Source organism: Ixodes scapularis, unplaced genomic scaffold, assembly GCF_016920785.2.
Source record: "Ixodes scapularis isolate PalLabHiFi unplaced genomic scaffold, ASM1692078v2 PGA_scaffold6__148_contigs__length_123643588, whole genome shotgun sequence".
Classification (NCBI taxonomy): Eukaryota; Metazoa; Arthropoda; class Arachnida; order Ixodida; family Ixodidae; genus Ixodes; species Ixodes scapularis.
Genome location: NW_024609881.1, coordinates 62064698 through 62090507, shown reverse-complemented (window position 1 = coordinate 62090507; position 25810 = coordinate 62064698).

Genomic DNA, 25810 nt, shown 5'->3' with positions numbered 1-25810 from the left:
GATCGCGCTTAACGGCGGTAGCACATCCTCGGAGCAGTCCACGTCCACGCGCACAATCGCCCAGTCGAGCGCACGAACGTTAAAAATGCACACCAGCACGGGAAAACGTGTACAGCAGACGACACGCGGCGAGAACGGCAGGTTCGGATCGCAGAAGTGAGCGCCTCGAGCACCCCGAGCACCACACTGGCCCCAGCTGCCCCGAATTCCCGAATGGGGCGCTCGCGCGTGGGCTTCTGGGTAGTCACCGCCGTCGGGCAGCGCTCTCCGGGCTCGTTGACGACGCGAATAGAGCATTCTTGGCGGCAACGTGCAATGTTCGCGCTCGTCGCTACGAGTGCAAAAAAATTGAGAAAGCTGCCACGCGCCACCGACCTGTGCGCACCCGAACTCGTATGGACCAAGAAAACGCAACCGTGGATCGCGCCGTGTTTATTTACTTTTTTTCTGCTGTGGCTTCGAATCGGGAAGAAATCTGGCCCCGCCAGGTACCGACGCCGGTATTTCCAGAGAGGGGAGGTTAGCGTATCAGATGTCTTTTGAAACCCCCTCCCCCCCCCCCCCCCCCCCGCACCCTTTCCCTTTGTTTTCCCGCCCTAAATTTTTACACATGCACAAATCAAGAGGAAGTCAGAACATCTGGACAGACCGCCCCCCCCCCCCCCCCCCCTCTTAATCCGCCACTGGGCCCAGCCAACGGCTCGCTTATCCTTTTGAGATCGCGTGAAAGCTTTCTCGAGAGGCCGTTGGCTGTGTTTTTCGTGAAAACCCAGGGAGATGCAGACGCACATTTTTCGGTCCTGTTCAGACGGCGCATTCATTTTACAAAACTCGTTTCGCGAGTCAAGATGCGCCAGAAAAATGCATCGTGTGAAAGGACCTTTAAACAACACACAATGGTTGCACTATACTTGAGTCTGCCCGAAAAGAGCTGGATTGTCTTCTGATTCCCCATAGTACCCTCAACTTTTGAGTATTCGCCAGATTGAGCGAAAAGTTCGTATTTTGTGATTGGTTTTTCACTGGTGTAATATATGCTGTTCGAGAACGTCGGGATTTTGGACAAAAACCAGCCCCAAAATGACTTGGACCCATTATAACGACCTCTTCCACGACGGGAAACCCGTTGGTGCCAGAGCCGGGACTGAGCGGGACGGGAGAAACGCCGGCTGCGTCAATGGCGGCCGATCTCCCGCAGACGGGTGGACGGATGGGAGTATTTTCACCTCCCATTTCGTCTTCCGGAGGGTTGTCATACAAGAACTCCAGTTTAAAATGGGAGTAAAATCAGGCGTTGTCGTTTTTATACCTCGCCTCTTAGCGACCAGAGTAAAGTGGTGGTTTCTAGTTTTTATACTCTCATGTGCGGGAGTGAATGCTTTAGGCTTGGGAGTTTAATCGGTATCTTATTCTTTAAAACCCCCATCCGGGCTACTTTTCCTTTACAGTGTACTCCCGAAATGATGCTCCAATCTTTGAGAAACATGCTCTTTTGGTTTTTCGCAAGTAACGCCATCTATATGTCAGTGGCGATCTGCTATGGTGAATCAGCTCAAGAATTTAATTCATTCCTTCACAACTGGACTCGCTGGGGCCAGGATGCCAGTTTTGTCTGCTGCGGCGGATCTTAACGCCCCAGATATTCAATGGCAGAAGAGCCTCGATGTGAAAGGGACACGGTGGTGCGGGCACTGGGGTGAACTAAGTACCCTCATTGAAGACAACGCTGTGCACTGAGTTGGGACCCTCCTTATGACATACCGTCATCGGGGAACGCCAGAAGCCTGCATTGACCCGGTGCCCAAACACTACAGGTTGTGGTATGCAACGAAATGGCTGGTGATCGCACATTTCGAGACATGCCTACGTTCCCTTTACGTGTTTCGCAGTCAGCAGGTGAGGCTTTGATGTTGCGTTGCTTCGGCGCAATTCCAGAAATCTGGAATGGTAATAATTGATATGGGTTCCAATCGGTCCCGCGAATATCAACTGCGCGATACGGATTACACTTTAAAAAATCACCCAGGGGAAAGTTTCCCGCGTAGTTTCCTTACGTTCTCCGGGAAGCCGGTAAGCATAGCCTGCAGGGCGTCGCCCGGCATATCTAAGCGCTTCACCACTTGCGATGTATACAGAGGAGAAATAATACTACAGGCACTGACTCTCCTTAATGCAACACTATTAAAGACAGTATTCTCAGAAGAGGATAGTGTGCGCAATTACCGGGCCGAGAAAATTGATATTTTAATGCTATTTCAGCAATGCTCTAGCGAAGTTCTTAGAGATTATGATGTACCAATAGTCAACAATATCGGAGCATTCACGTTCTACGTGAAGGAATCAGGCACGATTCCAATCAATCCAAAATATGCCCTCGAAGGGTCGAAGTTGTCGCTGATTTTTTTTGGTGCTATGTCTCGCATTTTGCTTCATCACTCTTGTTGTTACAGATTTATGAGATGCTTCTACATATGGGATTATCGTGGCCAACGACACCATGCTTTTTCTTGTTGCGACGTTCTATTCGACGTCTTGTGCTTTCCCAGCCTCTGCCCACTTCTGTACGAGTCGCCGCATTGTCGTCCTAGGATGGGTCCTGGGCAGCTTCTCTATTTCGGTGTACTTTAAAGGCCAATTGACTTCGTGGCTGGTCGCTCGCATTCCAGAACCAATCGTGGACGATCTCAATAAACTTGATACGGCTTTGGATGCACGCGCAATTCGACCATGCGCTACCAGAGATACGCCTTGGAGCTCAGACGTCCCTGATTCGTACGGAAGCGTAGTCGTGAGAACATTGAAAAGATCTCTTGATCCGCAGGCGGACGAGGGCACATTTGATGACTGCTTCAAATGCGCTTCAAAGAAAGGCCGGCTGTGCATCACGGCCAGACAGTTTCCCCGCTACATGCGCTCTTTCTACCCCAGATTGACTGAGTCAAAGGATCCGCTGGCACTATTCTACGTCGGGGTAACTGTGCGGAAGCACTACCGTCTGAAGATGACCTTTCGGTCTCTCGTTCAAAGAGTCGACGAGACGGATTGGTCTCACATGGCTGAGGTATACAGAAGCGTATTTCAGCCAAAAGAAGAAATACCGTCGTCGCCGGAGTCGCTGAATGTTGGTGTGGCGCAGTTGTTATTGCCGTGTTTTGGTGCGTCGGTTTTCGTGTTCGTTTTGGAAACGATCTTTGGGCGCTATTTTCTTCGGCGTGCTGCGAGGTTGACAAGAATACGGGTAGTGTAAGCGTAATGTAACAAATGCGAGAACCGGTACCTTCACTTGGTTTTTGCAATTGCACTACAGCTATACGTTTTTTTTTTGTCCAACACCTTTCAGTTATTGCTGATAAAGGGTATTCGCTCAACAGAAGCTCAACTGCGGCTCAATGATTTGTGCGCTGGAGCATTTATGCAAATAATGTGTTTTGTTAAGGAAAGCACAGTTGCGTGGCGTACTCGAAGTCAACATACAGATCGATATATAATATAAAGGCCCTCAACAATGCGAATCTAGTGATTCAATTCATCGTTGCAAGATAATGTGTTCCTTGCATAGTGTGTGATTTGGCCACAAGTATGGGACCTCAAGTGGCCGTGTGAAGCAGGCTTTGACATACGAATTTTCATCTTTTGTTCAAATTCGAATAAACAATTTAGGAATTCATTGCATCCTCTTTTTATATGCACGTTTGATGTTACAAGGTCTTATATGTTGCACCATATTCTGCATTTCTGTCATGTTGTAACCGGGAAAGTAAAGAAAGGACGCTTTCTTAGAAGGAAGAGCAGAAAAGAAGGACTTACGGCGTAGGCTTGAAACCCGTAAATTGTTGGTGGAGGCGGTGGGACCTCAATACCACGACCCCTGTCTACATTTGCGACCGCGTCACCCGAAGCGCGCGTACGGAGAGCACTGTCCCCCGACGTGGCTGATATACATCCCGCCTTCCCAATAGATGGCGCCATTACTCAGCTGTTCAAGACGTGCTAGAAATGCTTTGGGTTATGTGCCTGTACACGCCCGGCCCGGTAGCAAGTCGAGTATGAATGGTTGGCCTTCACCACATTGTTCAAGATATTTAGCTAAGTTTGTGACTTTGTCCTCCTTTCACTTTTTCTTCGTCTTCCACGGAAACGCAGCTCGACCTGAAGCATGAGCACAACATGGAGAGCTTAGATTGTACAGAGGGTTCATCTCAAGCTGTGGGGAGCTTTTGCCATTCGAAGGTGGTCACCCACTGCGGCGGTCTGTGGCCAACCCACAGTCTGCTGCGTTTTCGAGTTGCGAGGAGGAAAGGCAGAGAGGTTTTCCAGCGATCAAGGGTTCCGTCACCTCCACGCAGCTCCTCTTGCAAATGCGGTCTATAAACAACGTGACCCCGATCGAACAGTTGGAAAATCTCAAATACAGGCTCTCTAATGGAACATTTCGGAAGCGACCGCAACCTCTCAGCATAAATGCGAACCAGTACTGCCTCTATCGGCGTCCGCTGTGGTACTCGAGTGTGACGAGGTCGTAAGTATTGGCGACTTTAACTCTCTATGCACTGAAAAAAAAAAAAAGAAAAACTACTGTTAACAGCGTTTTTCAAAACTGGATAGCGCCGTGAGAGGCGCGCACGGGCAAAACGCCGTAGAGGCGACATGACGGCACGAGTCCGTAAATGTGAGGCGTCACATATTTCTTAGTTCAGGTCTTTGTTCCCTTTTTTTTCAAGTAAAAACACATAACACACGCGCGTTTGCTATAGGGATAGTTTTCTTGCTGGCAGATGTCTCACGTTGCGTGCCGTTCGTGCGAATGCCAAGATCTCTTTGAACGGCGGAGGGAGACCCACACGAAAGCCGGTGCACTCACCCCGCGGACGAAGACATCCGAGCCAGAGGAGCCAACACCACCGAGCAGCGAGTCAGCGACCGTCCGTCACGTGGTGTTTACTTGTGCGCCGCTGCGCTGGTTGCGTCCGGTACGTACGCTCGCTCGCGCGTGAACCACCACAGGCGGTGAGGACAGCAGCTCTCTTCGTTGTCGCCGCGATCATCTGTCACCATTCAACCGGACTAAAAAGGTAAGCTAGCTCATCTTCGCATGCGCCTTGCGGGATAACCAAAGTGCAGAAGGAATCAAAGACGCGTAACTTAACGCAATAGCGCGGGCTAACTCAGAACACGCGCTAATTATTTTTGCTTTAGCTTCCCGACTCAGTTGCAAAATTGAAACCTATCCACGCATCAGACTCGACTCGATGGACATGTGCAGGCACAGGGCTCATCGCCATGGTTGTTTGGTTTGCACCGGGCTGAGTGGGCTTTCCCGAACTCCTTCTGTTCGTACCTTTCTTGCTTCCGGGCGCCGTCACCCTTTCGGTTCCGGGTGCGGTAAGCACCGGAGAAATCAGATTTTAACATAAAACACTGAACCGCGCTCGTTGAATAATTATAATGAGCGCTCTCGCGCGCTGAATTTAAGAGAGCATGTCGTGTTTTCTGCAGTTTATACACTGATGTTTAGGATAACTGCTGGATCGCGTACCCCCGCTTGATCGCTGCAGCCCGAGTGCGGCCACGGGACGGCAATCTTGCATGTTGAGAATGCGCGCTTTTGGAGTGTTGCGGAGGCTGGCGGCAGCGTGCTGAAGACACAATTTCTACTCGGTCGTCGTCATTCACCGAAGAAGTTCTTTAAAACCCAATGTAAGACGTGAGCCTTGCCGTTGAGAAGACGTGACAATTTTTTTACGGAAGCGCAGTGCCGCAGAAAAAAGGCACAACTCGTCGAAAGCAAGTTTCGCCGGTCTCGCGGCATGTTTAAAATTTAGCTTCCTTGGCACGCCGAAGCGCTGCGTCTCTATGCCTTCGCACGCTTCGATGCCGGTCAAGAATCGACACCGTGCGTATGTGTTTTGCGAGTGAAGTGTGCCTCTAGCCGTATGTGCGTGTGGAGCAGCGTTTTACTTTACTCTGACGACTGTATTTGTAACTAAGTGGCGACGGAAGAGGGGGGGAAGGTACGTCTTCTTTTCGTTGTTAGACGGTTCAGAGAATACCGCGCACAACAGCTCCTCATCAGTGATTAGCGGTGTTTCATTATCAACATACTTGATTTCACTTGACGTTTGAGCACGGCTCGCCTAATTGTGATTGTTAACAGTCTGCACACGACCACACGGACCGCGCTTGAAAGATTTTCATTCTCGCCGTCTTGTACTTTTGCCTTCGAAAACCCTCCTTGCTCGACAGCGTTGCTCTATTTCTGCTGCTATATGATCTGTTAGAGTAGATTTGGAACATAGCCATTGTTAATAGTGCATAATAGCAACTGTAAAGATTGCTTCCCCCCTTTATCGATATCCACTCGCCTGAACATCTGGACGATCCAGAACTCTTTGGCCGATATATGATGCGAAGATATCTATGCGCAACACACCTTCAAAACTTTGCCGCGGCACCGATTCTTGATCGGTATCCAAGCGTGCGAAGGCGCAGAGACTCATCGTTTCGTTATGCCAAGGAAGCTTTGATCATTCCGCAAGACCGGCGAAACTTGCTTTCGACGAGTTGTGCCTTTTTCTTGCGGCACTGCGCTGTCATAAAAATTTGCACGTGTTCCAATCAGCAAGTGTCCGTCTTACACAGGGTTTAAAAAGCACGTTTTTGGCGAATGATGACGAACGAGTAGAAAAGTGTCTTCAGCACGCTGCGGTCAGCCTCCGCAACGCTCCAAAAACGCGATTTTTCGATATGCAAGATTGCCGTCTGGCGCCGCACTCGCGGAGCGGGGATACGCGATCGAACAATTATAATAGAGATCAGTGAGTTTATGTGTAAAAAAAGTTCTTGACTATGGCAGTTTGTTTCGAGGTAGGCCACTAATCTCCACTAGAGGGCTGAATGGCGCATTGAGCGATCAGGTACGAAGCCACCGGAAGTAAGCTGCTTGTCCAGGAAGTGAGCGCTTGACAGGCTTTCCTACTTTTACGAGCGGTGGTTCAAACAGTGTCCAAGCCGCTTGATTTGCTTTTGTTGTATCAAGAGAGCCTGCTTGTTGCGCAGTAACAGTTCATGCGGGCCCGAGAAGTCTTCTTGGAAGCCATTTGGTGGGTGAGAATTTGAGATTCTAGTTGAATAAGTCTACATGCCCCAAAGGTCAAATGCCTCATTATCAAGATTGATTACTCAAAGGGATTATTAATACCCACGTATAGATGCAAGAAAGTGTGAACCAAAACATTAACTAAATGCACTATAAAACTTAGCAAACACTCAACTTCTGGGACAAGCATTGAACTTCCGATGGGTTCACTCGCCCCCGACTCGGAGCGAGGCTAAGCGCCATCCCGGCCCTTATATTAGAGATCAGTGAGGTAGGCCTACGGCACGAATGGCGGCCGTGCGTGCATAACATACCACGAGATGGCGTCACCGACGTCATTAGATGCTAGAGAGCCTCAAGTAAGAGTGCGTTCAACTTAAACCATGGAGTGCGCTTGCAATTTAATGGTGGCGTTAAAGATGGCGGATTATACAGTTTTCTGCGTGTAAAAAATGCCTAACCTATCGGAACAAAAATGGTGTCTATAGAAAAGTGTTATTTTATCCTTGGCGTAAAATCTTTAAGCATATGTTTAAAACCGGATTTACGTTGAAAAACCACCCGTAGCCCCGTAACCAACAGAAAAATTTTGAAATTTAATGGCGCCCATAAACAGATGCTTTTATCTAGCAGTTGAACACAGCCTTACATAAGGCGCTTAATTAGATGTTGTCTGGAAGCAGATGACTACATGCCATCTGCTTTGGCCGCTATGATCTATTAGATATTTTCAGCAGATATGATGCATTACCGCTCGATAATAAATAGGACTGAGATACACAAACCACTTCCGTCCCATGATGAGCTTCCATAGACGAAAACAATTTTGTTCTTTCATGAAATTGAGGAACCCCGAGTTACTCGCTTAAGCAAAATGTGGCCACTTTCCGAGAAGAGTGTCCAACCCTTACTTTCCCTTTTGTAGTAGCTTCGCACTGGATGGAACGATAATTGATGCCTTGCGTGGTTGGAAGAGCGGTGTCAATCATTGCTCCGGTGGCACCGATTAGTTGAGGACCACTCGTATGATTCTTCCTCCCATTATTATCATTTTAGGAAAAAAATCCTTGTTGTGACATGTGTGGTTTATTCGCTATGTTATAATAGTCTTGTTAATTTGCAGTTGTCGAATATGAGACTGATTTAGTAATTGCATCGAGATTTAAAGGCAATAGGGTCGTTGCCAAAGTTCTGTGTTTTTTATTTCTATCCAATTTTATTACAACACTTCCAACAGCAATCTTTTTGCTGCGAATAATTGTGTGTTATAATTGCAGTTATAATAGTTTTTATGGCACTGTGAGGAACCGCAGGAATTGCTCGCTTGCATCGCTTTTTGCAATGTGATAAACCGGAGATGCCTGCTCCAAAAGCTCAGATGTGGGGGACACGCTACCACAGCCGTGATGAAGCACTCACGCATCTTTTTGCTGCAGATTATACTTCTCAGCATCGCCAGCAATGACGGGGCTCATATTCTGGACGAACCACAGGACGTCACCGAATTGATCGTTCTCGAGCAAACCACAGAAAAACAGTGGCTCCTAGGACCCATCTTGGTGGATTTCAAGTTGGCAGCATTAGGAGCTTACCAGCACTAGTCTTCAGCTACGATGCCTCTACAAAAGCCGCTATCCCACGCCAGTCATTCGAGGCACGCTACTACAGCCATGATGGGGCGCTCGGACGTCTTTTTGCTGCAGGTTCGTTATTTGAATACTTCAGCTTGCCGTCGATCAAGCAACTATTGTCTGCTAGTGGTATCCTGCACCAGTACTTGGTTGTGCCATTTTCGTTGCGTGTGTTCTTGGTTTCAGGACGTCATGTTCTTATGTTTGCAGTGTGAAATAAATGAAATGAAATGTGTGCTACAAAAGCCATGTTTTTGCTACATTAACTGCTACAAGCAGTTCTTTTGTAAGTTTCACCACTGATGATTACATTTTGTCTGTTAATGCATGGAAACATTAGCCACTTGTGCTTTCTTGCCTTTGAAACATTCTCAGATAATGATATGAATTGAAGTTCAACTGCATTATTGTTTACTTTTAAAATGCAACACGCATCTCCAATGTTGAGCTCGAAGAGCTTCCCACAGCGCACATCTGCATCACACTGGGCAAGCGCCTTTGCACATTTTTGGCACACAGGATACAGCACTACTTTATTTCAATTGTACACTGTTAGCAAGTGCCGTGTATTTGGTGAATATTTGGGGTGAAAAACACGCTATTTACACAAATTACTATAAATTTACACGATGAGTAACGGATAATACGTTCAGATGTCATGCGAGGTTGTAAAAAACGTGTTTTGGTTCGGTCATACACGCATAACCGTGTAGCCGACCTCGATAACACGCATCGCCTCCGGCGACGACCGCGGCATTGCCGGCTATCGAAGCACCGGAATGCTTGGGGACACACTTAGAAAGGACCGCCGAGACAAATGCCGCGGAAAGAAACATGTCACGGAAACATATATGCACCAAAAGCAATTACGCCATGTCGCGGGACGTTGGCGAAACCCGCGCTTACCGTGGCTCGCCGCCATTTTCTGGTCGATGGCAATGCGGCTTCCCTCATGTCGCCCATGTTTGTATTTAGTTTAGGGCACTTGATAATAGTTTCTTACACACCACAAATAAAGTCATGGGTCCAATTATTCGTTCAAAACAGTTAAAATGGATATAAAAAGCGTGTCTTCGATGTGAACACGTGACATTGCAGTTGGTTTCGTTTTTGCTTCAACCTTCAACTGCAAGCGATCTGGCCGATCTGGCCATGGCGCAAGCGCAACGTCGATGTACGGTGGAAGTAAGAGCCGGTTGGCTTTCGTTCTTTTTGTTTGACCGGAGAAATTTCTGGCAGCCGCTATTGTTTTGGTTTGACGGGACGCGAGAAGCTTCGCATAGAGCTTTGCAGTTTGCGAGCACATAGTGAAGACGTGACCGGAGAAGTGCCCCTGTGATGTTCCCGGAAGACGGAAAGTACCATTCGTCGTGTGTGCTTTGAAAGCGAGGGGAGTCACAGGGTCCACGAGTGCGCAACCACAAGCCAAGGTTCACGACAGCGCTGCGTTCTTCGGCGATCTCGTTCTGTTTGGGGCAACACGGCGATGTGAGAAAGGGCCGAAACGTTCGTGGTGTGTGGTGCGGTGCTTGTAGGTAGAAACCCGCACTAACGCGGAGCTCATATTGGTTGTTGTGGGGTTGCGTTTGGCGGGTTTAGCCCCGTCGTCGTCAGCTGATCCGGTCCAGCTGGTCGGGGAGGACGCAGCGAGCGTTCTTAAAAGTAAATCTTCCTTCGTTCCGTTTCAAAATGTGGAAGATTCCCGACGCATACCGTGAGTAAAATGCTGCGGACGTTTTCAACAAAATTACGTCGTTTTAATTGAACAAGGGACTTCGGATAGTTTCCCTAAATCTGCCGTTTCTATGCTTCGTGTCGTTAGACTGCATTTGCACAGCGACGTGTTCGCACAGCGACGCACACCGCTCGAGTAGATGATTCGGTCCCGCAAACGACCGGTTATACAGAATTTCAGGGAAACTTAAGTCACCACCGATGTTTTCCTGTAAATCTCGTGTGACTCGTGTGAGTTTGTTGCGCTCATCATGCGGTGTGAATAAACTAGGGCAAGATTTTCTATCTGCCCACAGATGCATGAACTGAGACCAATTTTTTACGTAGAGAACATAGTGGTTTTTCTTTACATTGGGAAGAGGCCCGAATTTGTCTCTTTTCCCTCTGGCACTGCCCCAAGTTTCAAGTTGCAGTTTCAGTAGACATACCTACTAACAGTTACAAACTGCTCTAAAGCAGGTAAAAGACTGGGAAGTCAGGACGGTGCGGACACCGTGTTTTGCGCTTCTCGCACGGTGACTGATGCTTTTGCGAGGTATGCGGAATATGCAAACGATTTTGTTATGCCCTTCGTTTGCGTCTCCAGAAAAAAGAATAAGATTATTTACAAATTTAGGCGCAATCACAAGCCAAGATTTACAATAACAGTGCGTTCGCTTCGGTGGTCCGTGTAGGGGTATTATACGCTGCTTTCTGCAACACCGCGTCATGACGAAGAGCTGGAACGGTCACGGTCTGTGCTGGGCTAGCGGTTGACAGAAACCCGTATCGCCCGCATCGGCACCGAGTGCACTTGGGCTGTTGATGCTCGAGCCTTTCATACGCGGCTTGTCGCCAGCTGATCCTGCTGCTCGACGGTGAGGAAGCGGCGAGTGTGACCTCTGAAGTAAATGTAAATCCTCGTTCATCCAGTTATCCAGTGTCAAAGTGTGGAAGATGTCCAACGTGTACTGAGTTCGGGAACTACGAGCGTTTTGCCTTGCTTTTATAACCGAAACCAGAGCAGCGAGATAATTGCCTTGCGTACTCCGAAATGACGCAAGCAATATGTTTCAACAGGTCGAGTACGTCACCGCGGATGTAGGCGAGACTGTGCACTGTTTAAACGTTTGCAGTATCCACGAGTGCTACCAGAAAAACGACGTCAACAGAGAAGGAGCTCGCGATTTTAGCATAATGCAGTGCCACGGGCTCGTGAATTTTCAATGTGGCTATATAGAAATATTAAAAAAAAAAAAAAAAACGCATCAGCGCCACATTAATGATCACGAATAACACCGGTCACAAACTCCCAAGCCTCACCGCTTCGCTCGACACCAACACGACATACGACAACAATCTGCATCAAAACGCCCCAAAAGTGAAGGCGTCTGCTCCCGTACGCGTACTACAACTAGCCTAAGTGAAGTGTTGGGCGGATGTCCCTCACAATAATATATATAAAAATTCCTTGCGCAAGTATAATTTCCATTGATTATTGAATACGTACTGATAAAATCCCAATCATTTGTTTTTCTATCTGATTCAAGCGAGTCGGACTGCTCATAACACTGGTCGAGCATGAAGATAACAAAAATTCGAACTTTTTCATGGCCGGTTTAAGATTTATTGTTAGTACATCGTTGTTTTTCGCAAAGGACTAATTTTACAGATTTTTCCTCCATACTTTTTAAATGCAAACAGTTCTTACATACGGCTGTCCATTGTGCCATGTTTTGTGTCTTCTTCAATAAATCGGTAACGGTCAGCGACCAAAGAGCTCACCCGTACATGTCAAGCATATATACGCCGCGGGGAGAGTCCGTTGTTAGTAGGAAGTGTCGGGCGTAGTGTCGATGTTGTGTTTGTGTCGCTGCTGTGTCCTACGTGGTGCTCGTGTTGTCTGTGGTGTATGTGGAGTGGCAGTCTACTCGTGTTAGTTCCCAGCGTATTAACCGACTCCTGCTTTTTTTTTCATTGGTTGCTAGAAATCGCACTAGGTGGCGCAAGTTACCGCCCGATTACAAGAGTTTGCTTGAGCTATTTATCCATGTAAGTTCAATATTCGTTTTTTTTGTTTTTGTTTTTGTCTAGCGGTTTTGTCGTAGCTGCCGACGCCACCGACCACCGACGATGCACGTAGGTACCTTTGCACGTAGCTACGTCCGCCGCTCGGAGACTGTTTACTGTGCATAAAAGACATCGAACGAGAACGAACGCGTCCTGTATGCTTTCAGTTCGGCTGAAAGGCGCGGCTGGCTGGGCTCGTCCCTCGCCTGTTCTCGGCTGCTGGCCGCCATGTTTCATATGGAACACGTTGAACCGTGCTTCTCGGAAGGCAAACACGGTGTAGCGTGTTAACTTTACACAGCACCTCATGTGTAGACGAAAAACACAGATGGCTCCGTGTAAAACGAACACGTTTCGACGTGTCCGCTATGGGACAACGGTTTACACGTCTGGGCGTGTTATTTTTGCTAACAGTGTAGGCTACTCTATTAGCCAAGATTTGTACTTCGAGTGTGGTTCGGTACAGGGAAAATAGCTTTTCTCCATATGTTCACAAATCCGGTCCCCTCCATTTTTAATTGTAATTAAGTGGCACAGACAAGAAAGATTATAGATAGTTTGATTTTCAAAAAAAAAACAGAAAAGAAAGACGGAAGTGACACATTATTTCTAAGTTCACAGTTCACCATTTGCATCTCTGGTTTATTTATATGGTACGTACTTCACAACAAGTAATCACCCTGTGCCAGCTTTTGACAAGGCCCCGCTCTGGGCCTTCTCAAACTACTTTCACCGGATAATTTCGCCTCTTGATGGAGCAACATCCACCTATGTCCGCAATGCCGGTGACTTTGCTAAACGCATGTCGGACGTGAAAGTCAACAGGGAACACAGCATGGTGTCTTTCGATGTCGCGTCCCTCTTTACCAGCGTTCCAGTACCACTGGCAGTCTCCACAGCCAGAGGGGTTCTCGAATCAGATTTCGAACTCAGCACCAGAACCAGCCTCAGCGTGGACGAGCTGTGCCGCCTTCTTGAGTTTTGCCTCCGCAGCACCTACTTTTGCTTTAAAAGGGACTTTTACAAACAAACCAGCGGAACTGCGATGGGTCCGTCCATATCTGTCACCACTGCAAATTTGACAATGGAAAGCATCGAACAAAACGCGCTACAGTCCTTTACCAACAGACCTGAGGTGTTCATGTGTTATGTGGACGACTGTTTTTGTATATCGAAAACATCAGAAGTTGTTAAGTGCCTGGCTCACTTCAACTCCATCGAGCCCGACATCCAGTTCACCGTGGAACGGGAGAAAGACAACCCTTTACCATTCCTTGATGCACTGGTGAAGAGGCAAGTAGAGGAGATGAAGTTTTTCCTATACAGGAAGCCCACTCACACCGGACGCTACCTTAATTTTAAGTCGAACCATCCAACGAGTCACAAGGCATCAGTCGTTGCAACAGTCATGTCTAATGCGGTTGTTATCTGTTCTTCAGAAACTGACAGAAAAAGCGAGGAGCAGAGTCTGATCGCTGATCTGAGAAAGAACGGCTACCCTACAAGGTTCATCCGAAAAGTCACCAAGCGTACGGCTCACGCTCGCCGAAACCCACAACCAAAGGGAGCTGCGCCGCATCACCCCATCACGCGCATCAGCGTTCCTTACGTTCAAAGTACTAGCGAAGCACCATCACGGGTGCTCTCAAAACAAGGCATTAACGTGGCTCACAAACCGGTATCCACTCTCGGACGATTCATGCCAAGACCAAAAGATCACCCCCCCCCCCCCCCCAAAGGGAAAAGCACCGGGAATTTTTCACCGCATCCCCTGCTTAAAATGTCCTGCATCTTATATCGGCGAAACAAAGAACTTTATGGAAAGGTTACGCCAGCACAAGAACGATCTACGCAAATTCGACCGAGAACGTTGTGCTTTTGCGGAGCACTGTGACATATTTGTCGATCCGATAGACTTCGCGAACGCGTCCGTTCCTGATGTTGAAACCAATCTCCGAAAAAGACATCTCCTTGAATCATGGCACATCCATAATGCACCAGGAAATATCAACAGATCGATGGGTACATTACCATCTGTTTATGTGAGTGGACTGCGACACGTGATTAAAAAAAAGACTGGATGGCAAGGCAGAAGCGCGATTAGAAGATATTCGTACCACCAAAGAAGACGAGGCTGCTCCCGCGCACGAGATCAATCGCCCCTGAAGAAGAAATTGAACTGGTTTCGAAACGTTGGGTCCGAGTTTAATTTTTGGTTGGAGTCAGATATTTTTCCACAGTTAATTCTAATCTTGCGGAGCACTGAGGACATGCCATGATTTGAAACCTTCTACGTGACACTGCAGAGCCACCCACCGTCTGGCGACCTGAAATGTACGTCATGTTTGACAGTGTATTACACAAGTCCCTCAAGGAAAGCAAATATGTACTGGCTCGATACATCATAAGGCTAATAAATATCGTGCGTATGGTTTACATTTGTTCTTGTTCAAAAATAATATAGTAATGTGAGTTTTCATTGGCCACACCAAAAGTGCTTATTGAGGCTTTCATGCTCCCATTGCTGACACCCGTTCGAATCCCATCCCAAGTAGCACAACTCGCTGGTTTGGGAATGGGGCGGTACCGGTCTGCCGGCAAGGTCCTACTGGCCCGACGCTGGAAACGCCCCGTGGGGCGACAACGGGCCAGTGAGATTGCCAGTCACTGGCCAGCGACTGGGACTGACTGGGACGCCCGGCACTGGGCGTCCCAGTGAGTTCCCGGGATGCTGCCAGCACAAACCCCCACCGTAGTACCAGTAATACGGTAAGATACCAGCAAGACCCCAGGCTAGCGGCCTCAAGCCATACAGTTCCCGGTCTTTTTTCCCAGCGAGTTCCCGGGCTGCTGCCAGCACAAATCCCCGGCATAGTACCAGCAGTACCGCAAGATACCAGCAACACCCCAGGCTAGTGGGCTAAAACCATACAGTTCACGGTCTTGTTTTCCGTGCTAACATTTGGTTTTGTGTGCAATTCACACCTGAATAGAAATGATGTAGTCTATAACAAGGGTTATTTTAACACGTAATGTGTGTAAACAATAAATGAAACATACAAAATTGTTACCGTCATTGTTTATTGCCAGTTGGAGTGAAGCTACAGTCGGCTGGTAATCATGCGCTTGTCGCCAGAGGAGTGCGCTGAATGAAAGAGGCTGCATGTCACGGGCCTAGGAAATTTTCTTCACACTTCTCATGCAGCTTGTGATGCAAGTCAACCATGCACCCGAGAAGGCAAGTCCTTCATTACAGCACCTGTAAAGAGAATCGACACCACAATAGAATGACAGGGTAAATCAATACCAGCTGGACGTTACAATCCAGAAATTCCAAACTGGGGTGAGGGGCATGAGACAAGCAGCCCATGTAAAAGGAAATTTTTTTGTAGCTAATGCACTAATTGTCTTTATTTTATTTTCAATCTGGAAACTATATCAAAACAAGAATCCCTAAGGGACACACCTGTAACAACACACTGGATGACCAAGGGGCGAAAATGGTCCAGTTATCTCATAATCAAGGTCAGCTATTTGTATGAAAAAGGCCAACTTCAGAGAAAGGCTTGTGGAAATCATCTATTTTAATTCAAAAGGGCATGTCGAGAGACGGGCGAGCTTGGCAGAGTAGTTGGCATGTTGTTTAACACTGACGTTTGTTACGATAGGTGTGCAGTCCCCGATATCCGCATTCAGCATTTTTAGGTAAACATAGCGATTCATTAGCATTACTGAGACAATGACAAATCATATCCTTGACATATACAGCTCACCGTTGTACACATACTAATGAGATTGGGTAGACACAGGTAAACATGTAATGCATTGCAGAGTACGACGCCCCGGTTCCCACATAATGGCAACTTGACGACTAAAAGTCATCTGCAGACTTCATGAAATAAAAAATAGCGACTTACACAAAAACTAGTATATATTATCAGCGTCCACCATCAAACTCACATTGAGTGTTTTCCATCGGCATGCCCTAGCCCTTTAAAATGCCCGCAAGCCTCACTTACTTTAAGCATATGACATCCCATGAGATGAAACATTCCCTCAGTCGGCAGTGGCCATAGGGGTGCAGGAATTGTCTTCTCCATTGGCATCTGCGCTCCGGTTGGTCGTTGCTGACTGAGCGTTGTGTGCATGCCGGTGCTTTCCTTTTGAGTGGAGCGGGTCTAACAATGCTCAGATAAAACTATCTAATGTCTATGTCACAGCCTCAACAGCCAAACGAGCAGTCTTCTTCCTCGCTTGCACAATAGACCAAAATTGCACTGCATACTGCTTTAGAGGCTTGTCGGCATGTTTCACACTCACTCTCTGCAGACAGCTAGGACTATCAGTAAGCGAGGGAAAAAAAAGTGTGAACACATATCATGCATGCCAAAAGAAAACATCAATGGGACTACACGAGACTGCATTAAAGTTGCCAATTGGGCGCGTTTTATACTGGACAGCCACTGGCTGAATCACATAAGTGTCACACTTGCCGAGCTTGAAGTACAGTCGTGATCTTTACGAGTGTGAACAAGCGATCGTCGACTGTTCAGTACTGGGAGCATCATGCACCAGCGGACTTGCTCTCCTTTTAAAATGCCTTGCGAACCAAGCATGGTAAGTCATCTGATAAGGAGAGAACGTCACCACGGACAGCACTGAACAGTTGATAATCACCTGCTTACCTTCATATGGATCAAGTCTCTACTTGGCCAAAGTAGGCAGTATGTGTGCAGCAGAAACGGCTGTACTGAAATCTCAAAAGGATAAAGATCAGAACAGGCTTGGTGAGGTTTCACGTTGCAAGTATGCCCATGCAAATTTCACTTTCTAAAACATAAACACGCATTTCAAATTGTCATCCAGGACAAGCTGCTATTACACAGCTGTATATATAATGCAGCTTACCATCAACAACCTTCGCAGACTGCCATGGACCTGATCCTCGGCTTGGCTGATGATGCACGAACGAATTGGCCTAGTCGATGCTAGCTTCCGTTCGGCAAGGGCTGCACTGAGTATAAAGATGAAAAAAGTGGTGTAGATTATGTGAAACAAACAAAAGCAATCCTAGCATCCACAATTTGCTAGAGGCACTGAAAACAAAAATAAGAGGTTGGGTCAATTATATTAATGCAATATACTTCGGACACATACCATGACTGCAGGTAAGATATTTGCTGCCTTCAATCTAAATCTGCTTGAAAATTTACAAGCCAAATAACAAATATTTTATAAGCTGAAATATATTTTGCTGGAACTACAAAATCTGAAGACTATCTCTGCAAATATGGTGCTATCTAGTACATCAGAGATGAGTAGAATTGGATTACAACGTCCCCCCTTCAAAGATTGAAGCAAAACAAGTATAGAATCTGCCGTGCCACTACAGTAAAACCTTGTTAATTCGGATCTCATGGGACCGGCAAAAATGTCAGAATTAACCGAAAGTAGAAATATCGAAAGGACAAAGAAAGCTGCGCGAAAACGTTGCCCTGTGACACACCTTTATTTTGAGAAAAAATCTGTTATTACCGCCTGCTTTCTCGATGACACTTGGGCGAAGACGGCAACTTTCCTTAGCGCGGTCGAGTGCTCCATCGCACTCGCACTGTCGGAGCTACGCATCCCGTGCGCTGACAATGTAGCACAGCAAGGCCTCTTCTAGTTTCGGGTGCACCACCTTCCAAGGCCGCTTTCTTTTCGCGTTGAACTTCTCGCTCTCAAAAGCCCGTAGGATATCGGCCAAAATGTTTACGTACGTGGCCAAAGTGCTTCTCTTGACGTCGTAACTTTCCATAAGTTGTCGAAAGACGCCGCCCTCCAAGGCCCTCAGTATTTCCACTTTCGTCGCTAAATTCTTAGCCTAGTACAGCTGCAACGGAAAACGAGTAGCACAACTGACCAGTAATCGGGGCGGCGAAATCGCGACACCCGGCGCCATTTTTCCCGAGCGCCGATAGCGAGAGTGCCAGTCACGTTGCATTTTACAATGCGGGGGTGGCCGGCGAAAAATTGAGGGATAGGATAGCAGTTAAAATGGCGGGCTTTAGGATCCCCGCGTTCAGGCATAAAACATGACTGTCACTCTCGCTATTGGCACGCTCGGGAACAATAGCCCCGCGTGTCGCGATTTTGCCATTCCGGTCGTCGGTCACTTGTGCTACCCTTTTTCCGTTGCAGCAATGCTTCTGCCACTTCCTTGCCAGGAGAGTAACGCGCTGAAGCACGGCGATCCAGAGCAAAACTGGTGCGAAACACGGAGAACCGAAAAAATCACGTGCGCACTTCGGATGGATATCGGTTATACCTTTTGGAACAGACGGTAGATAGCGCCACCTGCCGAATTCGTCCGAATTTACGATAGTGCGCTGCGTTCCCTCTGAATTAATGAGCGTTTGCTGCCATTGACTAATACATACGTTTGACGGGACCGAATCGGCAGTTCAAATTATCCAAATTAGCGGGGGTTGGTTTAACGAGGTTTTACTGTACAACAGAAACGACTCTACTGTGATCTCGTGGGGATCAGAGTTCGGAACAGGCATGAAGGATTTGGCACGAGAAATATGCCAATGTCATTATTCATTTTTGCAACATTAAAATGACTCTGAAAGTGCGACCAGCTGCAGGGTGTATTAACGCAAATATTGTGAGTGCTGAATTGTAGGCACAGTGCCCTGGATGTGTTCATGTGCGATATATGACCAAATACCATAGAGACCAATACTGCAAACCTCATCGAAAACCAATGGGTGCGGTGGCGAACAGCGTGAGTGGCGCTGTTCACCTCTCTTGCCGTTCATTTGTGTTTGTGTGTTGCCACTTCTAATGGGAAGGCTTCAGCCACTATTGGGAACACTAAATAAACAAATAAAAATGCAAACACAACACACACAGCAATACTGGCAGCAAGTCGAGACGCACTTCTGTTGTAAACTCAGCATTCCGCTTACGAATGGGATGCGCAATTTCCCTACAGGATTTCATTCCACGTGAATGGCATCGGAATTGCTAAAGGCGAGTCCATAAACACAGTCTGCGTTAAAAACAATCCTATCAGCAATAAGTTTCTATTATATTGCTCAATATATAAAGAACCTTACCATGAACAGCCTTGGCAGTCTTCCATGAAGCCTGGCCTTCAGCAGAGGAAGCTGGCATTCTGTGTCGTCTCAGGACACTCGCATCAGAATGGCGAAAGTGAATGCCAACTTCTACTCGGTTAGGACTGCAGTAAGTATAAACATGAAAACACAGATTAGAATATACGATAAAATATATCATAGACCAACGTGAAAAAAGTGCACAAAAAGACAAGGACAAAAGAACAGGAACACATAGGACGCAGACTGGTGCACACTCACAACTTGATCTATTGAACATAAAAGAAAAAGGATCAGAGAAATCAGAAAGGCTGTGTTCGGAGAATGCGAGCTTCAGAAACCAGGGCGTGAGCAAAAGATGTCAGGTAGACTGTTTTACAGACACTTTGGAAATAACAACAGCCTTTCCATGTAATAAGGTGGTGAGTTCATTCTGATTGAACATCCTGAAAAGTAACAAACAAAAACCAAGGAATAAAAGAGAGGAATACATACACTACATACGAGTGTAGACTCCCAACTGACAAATTTGAGAAGAAAAAAAATAAAGAATGCGAAAGGAGCTTTAGCAAAAGTTCGAACAGGTCCAAGTGGAATGTTCTAACTCCCACCCATATGCATAAGGCTGTAAACACAATTTTCTTGGCAGCTCAGGTAACAGACGGATGTGCGGACACATTGGTCGCCCATACTAAGAATAATAAAGGCCTAAAATAATCCCCTTGTATGGTTTTCACAGTATCTGCTAATTATTCACGTTTTCTCTAAAAGCCTCGTCCCACTAGAGCGACAAACACCGATTTTCGTCCGACGACACCACAAAGTTCCATGTCGCCGATGCTGTCCCACTGAAACGGCCAACGCCCGCGACAAATAATAGAGGCGGAAGGCACCGCGCTCTTCCAGACATTCTAGTTTACCAGTGAACAATACGGTGGAGGGAGGCAATCCAACAACCCCCCTTCCCCTTTCCGCCGCCACCCGCCGGCGGGCCGGCCCCCCCGCCAGTGTTGCCAGATTGGGCTATATATAGCCCAATTGGGCTAAATTTTTTTCTAGTTGGCGTCGAAATTTCGTGGTTGGCTATGTGGCTATTTTGGGCTATTTCTAAGAATGCGGCGAACTTTTGTCGAACCTCAGATTCGATGCCGAACTTTGAGGTTCGGTTAGTTAATTTTCGAACTTTTAATCAGTTTCGAGACAAAAAATTTACTCTTTTGGCTAGTCGAGAAAATTGAGTTTTCGCATGACGCAGTGAAGCAATGCTTGCAGAGTTCAAGCGGTCTCCTTACAGCGCAGTGGAGCAAACCAAACATATTGCACTATTACCACAGGCCTGGTACCGCACCTTCGACCCGGATGCATATGGCTCTGCCCGGACGTGGAGTGAATTCTCCAAATGCTGCTTTGGTGCCCATTGTGAGAATCCTTAGGCACCCAGGTTTGTAAAAATGAGAAGTCCGCAGTTTCACCGCTAAACAATTGACTACCTTCCAGTCGTTGCTCACCCCAAGAAATAGCGTGAACATGAATGGGTGACACTAATATTCTTCACAAAGAAAAAGAGACGGGGGAGATATTAGTAAAAATCTGAGATATTGGGGTTCTGGTTTGAAACACTTAATGTTATGACTGTTGTGATTCTGAACTTTGTTCTTTTATTGTATGATCATATCTCCCGGGCTTCACAATAAACTGTCTTTGTGTGTTTTGTACTTCTAAAAACCTACGAAGGAAGGACCAGTTTTGTACGAATATTCATCCTTCCGAAGCTTTTCTTGAAAAATTCACAATTAAGTAATATAATGTACACAAAATGTGGTGCATCTGAGGGTTGAAACAGACATTGCAACATGTATTGTATGATCGTGAGAAATGATCAATGTAAGGCTTAAAATTTATTGTTTTAGTCATGGCTATTTTGGGCTATATTTTTTTTACGGCTTTGGCTATATTTGGGCTATACCTGCCAGTCGTTTGGCGGTTTTTTGGAGGGACCATCTGGCAACACTGCCCCCCGCGCGCCCGCCGCTGCCGCGGTTCTCCCCCCCCCGCTCGCGCCCGCCGCTGCCCAAGCGCTGCCGCGGTTTCCCCCCCCCCCCCACCCCCCCTCCATCTCCCCAAAAGTCCCGCCGCTACTGATGGACCTCGAGCGAGTATGCAGCCTATTTGTGAGCGAAGAAAAACAGCCTCGCATTACCTCATTCGCGCACAATTAGTAATACTGGTAAAAGCAAGCGATCTAGACAATAACAAGGATTTTGAACGGAGGAAAGAATAATCTAGCCCTAACAGACAAAGAAAGGAACTTACTTTGGAACGACCGTACCATGATCTTGGCTGTTGAGCAGATTTGACGTAGTTCCACGGCTCACAGTCGCTTCCTTCTTGTTTAGACACGTTTGAAACTAAGATGAAACTCCACGCATCACGACTAATCGGTGAATTGACCTGAAGACAGAGATATGAAAACCCACACGCCCGGCCAAACGTGCAAAAAAGGGCTGTGGATTGGATTGGATTGCATTGGTTGGCTCTAATGGATATCTAGCGACTTTACGGAAACTATCTTCAACACGCTTGCAATAAAACGACCAGCAATGCAAATTTAAAAAAAAAAAAACCATTAGTATACACAGTAATAATAACTTATTTAGCATGTAAACATTGCCACAATAATATAAATGCGTCCTGAACACGTAGCAAAAAATTAAATACGAAACTAACCGCACAATGTATCCAACCGCCTTCAGCAGACGTATAATCTTTTAAAACATCAAACATTCCGTATGTCGGTTTGGCTTTGGCTGTTAACGCGTCCTGCTGGTAACGTAGTGGTCGGTGGTTCCAATCCCACTAGAGAGAAAGTTTTCTAATTTTTTTTTATCGCGTTTTTTTCTTGTTTTTGTTATTTTAAATATTTGCTGTGTTTTTTGCAGTCGCCGGCCCCCTACTTTAGGGTAAAAGTCACGCAGAATGTGACAATAGAAAGTGCGAGCCCAAATTTGAGTTGATGCAATGCACAAACCGTGGCCCTCCTGTTTGCCGGCATAAATCGCTCCCTCCGTGCTAATAGGTTGGTTGGTGTAGTACGCAAACAGCGCAAGTGCTTTCAACGAAGTAAAGAAGCTAATAATAATGGGAATATTGAGAGAAATATATGAAAATGTGTATGTAAATGGTCAAACTGCCACAGTGATATGCAGCCGAAGTTTGTCTGAAGGCGGTCACCTTTAGCCACTATTAAAACAAAAATACCGCTATTTTAAGGCAGTTATTAGGGAGTTTTCGTAGACCGCGCTGCGCCCTCCGCTAAGCGTTCCGCAACGAAGAAGTTGCTACTGCGCCTGCGCGCCGATAGCCTCGACTGTGGAGTTTCCGCTATCATAGCGGGTTGCGGAGGGCCTTGCGGGACGGCGAAAACGATCTACGAAAACTCCCTATTTACCTGAGCTCATAGCGCGCTGCGTATTGAGCACATCTCTTAATTTTCTGACTTCCGGAAAGTAGTACTTAATTTTGTTCTGGCACATCAGTGATATCCACCGCCTGCCCCCTGGTTTTACTTATTGAGGTTGTGCTCCGCAATTTTACTTTTTTATTAGGCCTATAGTGTTTTTATTCCTGAGATCGGAGAACAGTGCGGATAAATAAACTAGCTTTCAGAAACGGTATCGTTCGGTGTGATAACATTTATGTTTTGTAGCGCCAAGGGGTCACATTCACAAACCCGGCAGTGTAAACACCCACAACGCCTTTGTGTTTCCCGTTTTATCGTGTTAAAAAAAAAAATGTTTTTATATTTACTTTTTTTTTGGTGCGGTATGTCGTATAACATAAGCTATCGGGGACAGATCATCTGGCTATGTGAACATTTGAAATATTTCTGTTAGATGGTCGTAGCTACCACAGAAAATAGTCGATTCTTGCCTGAAATAGCATATTTTCACACTCAATTAAAATCACCATTAACATGATCTCAGGAAAGTTGTGTACATCTCGCAGCGTCATAAGCAAAACACACATCTCTTTCTTGTCCAGATTCTGCAATGTAATGCAAATGATTGTTTTTGTAACTCAAAGCGCGTGCTCAATCATGCCACGTGTTTGTTAATTGTGGTTGTTGTTCTTCACTCGGATTCTCCGCTATACCGTTTTTATTTTATTTTTCTTATCAGTGCCAAACACGTGCGTATACCACCGACCTTAAGTATAGTGCATCAAATTAAACTAGCTTCCTGAAAAGGTGTCGTTCGGTGTCGCGTTTTCGCGATAAAACACGTCAGCCCTGCCATATCTTTCTTCCACGAAGGTGAATGCAACCTTCAAGGCGGTTCGCAAGCGCCGATTAAACCTCCCGCTTGTTGGAATATTCCGGTTTCAGGTGCGTATTCATTGTCCAACCCCTACACATTGGTATCTTTAAATTTGAAAGTCTCGTTATAAGCTATAAAATATTGCATTTGATCACTAGATGTATTTTTGAACATGACAGATTGAATAATAAATCCATCCGACCACTGAAAATAATGCCGAAGAAATAATAACTGTAAATTTAAAGTATGGTCGAAGTGACTTTTTTTTGTAGTAAACTTTGACTTTGTCGAACAAAAAAAACCATTAATATTGTGTGGTTGCTATTTGGTCAGACGACTGCTTTATGCTTGATTTCAGTACGTCATGAAATGTTTTGTTTTGTTTAGCGATTCATTGATTAAAAAAAAATGAATATGCAACTATTGTGGGAATATTTTTGTGGAAAATTTTTTATTCAATTTATTGTAGTGAAACACGTATGATTCAAAGCACTATAGAAATCATAATAGAAATCACGATTTAAATCGTCCTGAATTTATTCTCCACCATGCTGTTAACGCTCATGTTTTCTGGGTTGGAAGAATCTTGTATTGGTCAGCTTGATGCAATGTTGTGTTTTTGATATGATAGTGCTGCAGAGCAGGTTTACACAATTGTACCGGATCCAAAAATATGTTCAGTACAGTGATTTATTTATTAGATGATGAAAATATTATTAGTTATTATAGAAACTACCATACGTTTAGCAATTCGTATAAAATGACAACGGACATGGCAGTAAAATAGATAAAAATGTCCGCAAGTTATTTACCTTTCCCACTTAGACGACTTTTTTCCTGAATTCGTGTCTTGGTCACGTGTCACAAAGTCACGGGACGTCATTTCTTCTTCTAAATTTAGTGGAGAAACTGAATTGGTGTTGAGTTCACCTGGCGTCAATATTCCTGCTAAATCTAGTGGCCAAACTAAAATTTCGTTAAGGTCACGTGACAAAGTCACATGACATCACCTTTTCCGCAATATTTAGCGGAGAAACAATATCTTTCTATAGGTCACGTGACATAAAGTCATGTGACGTAATTTCCCCGCTAAATTCAGCGGAGAAATAGGTGGAGCAAAGGTCGGGACTCGGAATTCAGTTGTTCTGTTTACTGAGATGCATCGTGGCCGTCGCAGCAGTATAGAAGGGGTTACCGAAAAAAAAAGTAACGAAATACGTTACTCATTTCAACAGATGATATCAAGGCCATACCAATCATAGCTGTACCCCATTTTTTGTGTTCTCCTCTACAGCTTATATGTAACATTGCATTAGCAACTAATACTTTTCCCCATGGATGAAAATTCTAAGAGTTGCTGTTTTGTACCAAGCCCTGGTTCTTTTGACAACATTAAAAACTATAGGCTCATATCCGTACTTCCTTTCTTTTTAAAAGAATTAAAACATCTGATAAAAAAAACGCTTCTGGAAATTTTTGAATCATAGAGACGTCTTTGTAATGAAGCAATACGGTTTTAAAGAAAAAAGTCAACAGAAATGGCCCCACTTAGCATCAAAGAAAAACTAATCAACATTTTGAAAATAAACTATTTGCCACTAGAATATTTTTAGACTATAGAAAAGCGTTTGATTTCATTAAGCATGATATATTGTTTTATAAACTACCGTTTACGTAGTTATACTTATATTGTCGGTCACAATATACGTGTTTTAGTGGATACCGGTCCAAGCCAGAACAAATTTTGCATGGGGTTCCACAGGGGCCTATTTTAGGTTCTCGGTTTTTTTATTGTTTATATTAATGATATTGTACCTATGCTAAACACTCCTGAAATAGTTTTTGTATTCCGACGATACAAGCTTTTTTTTTCTGGTC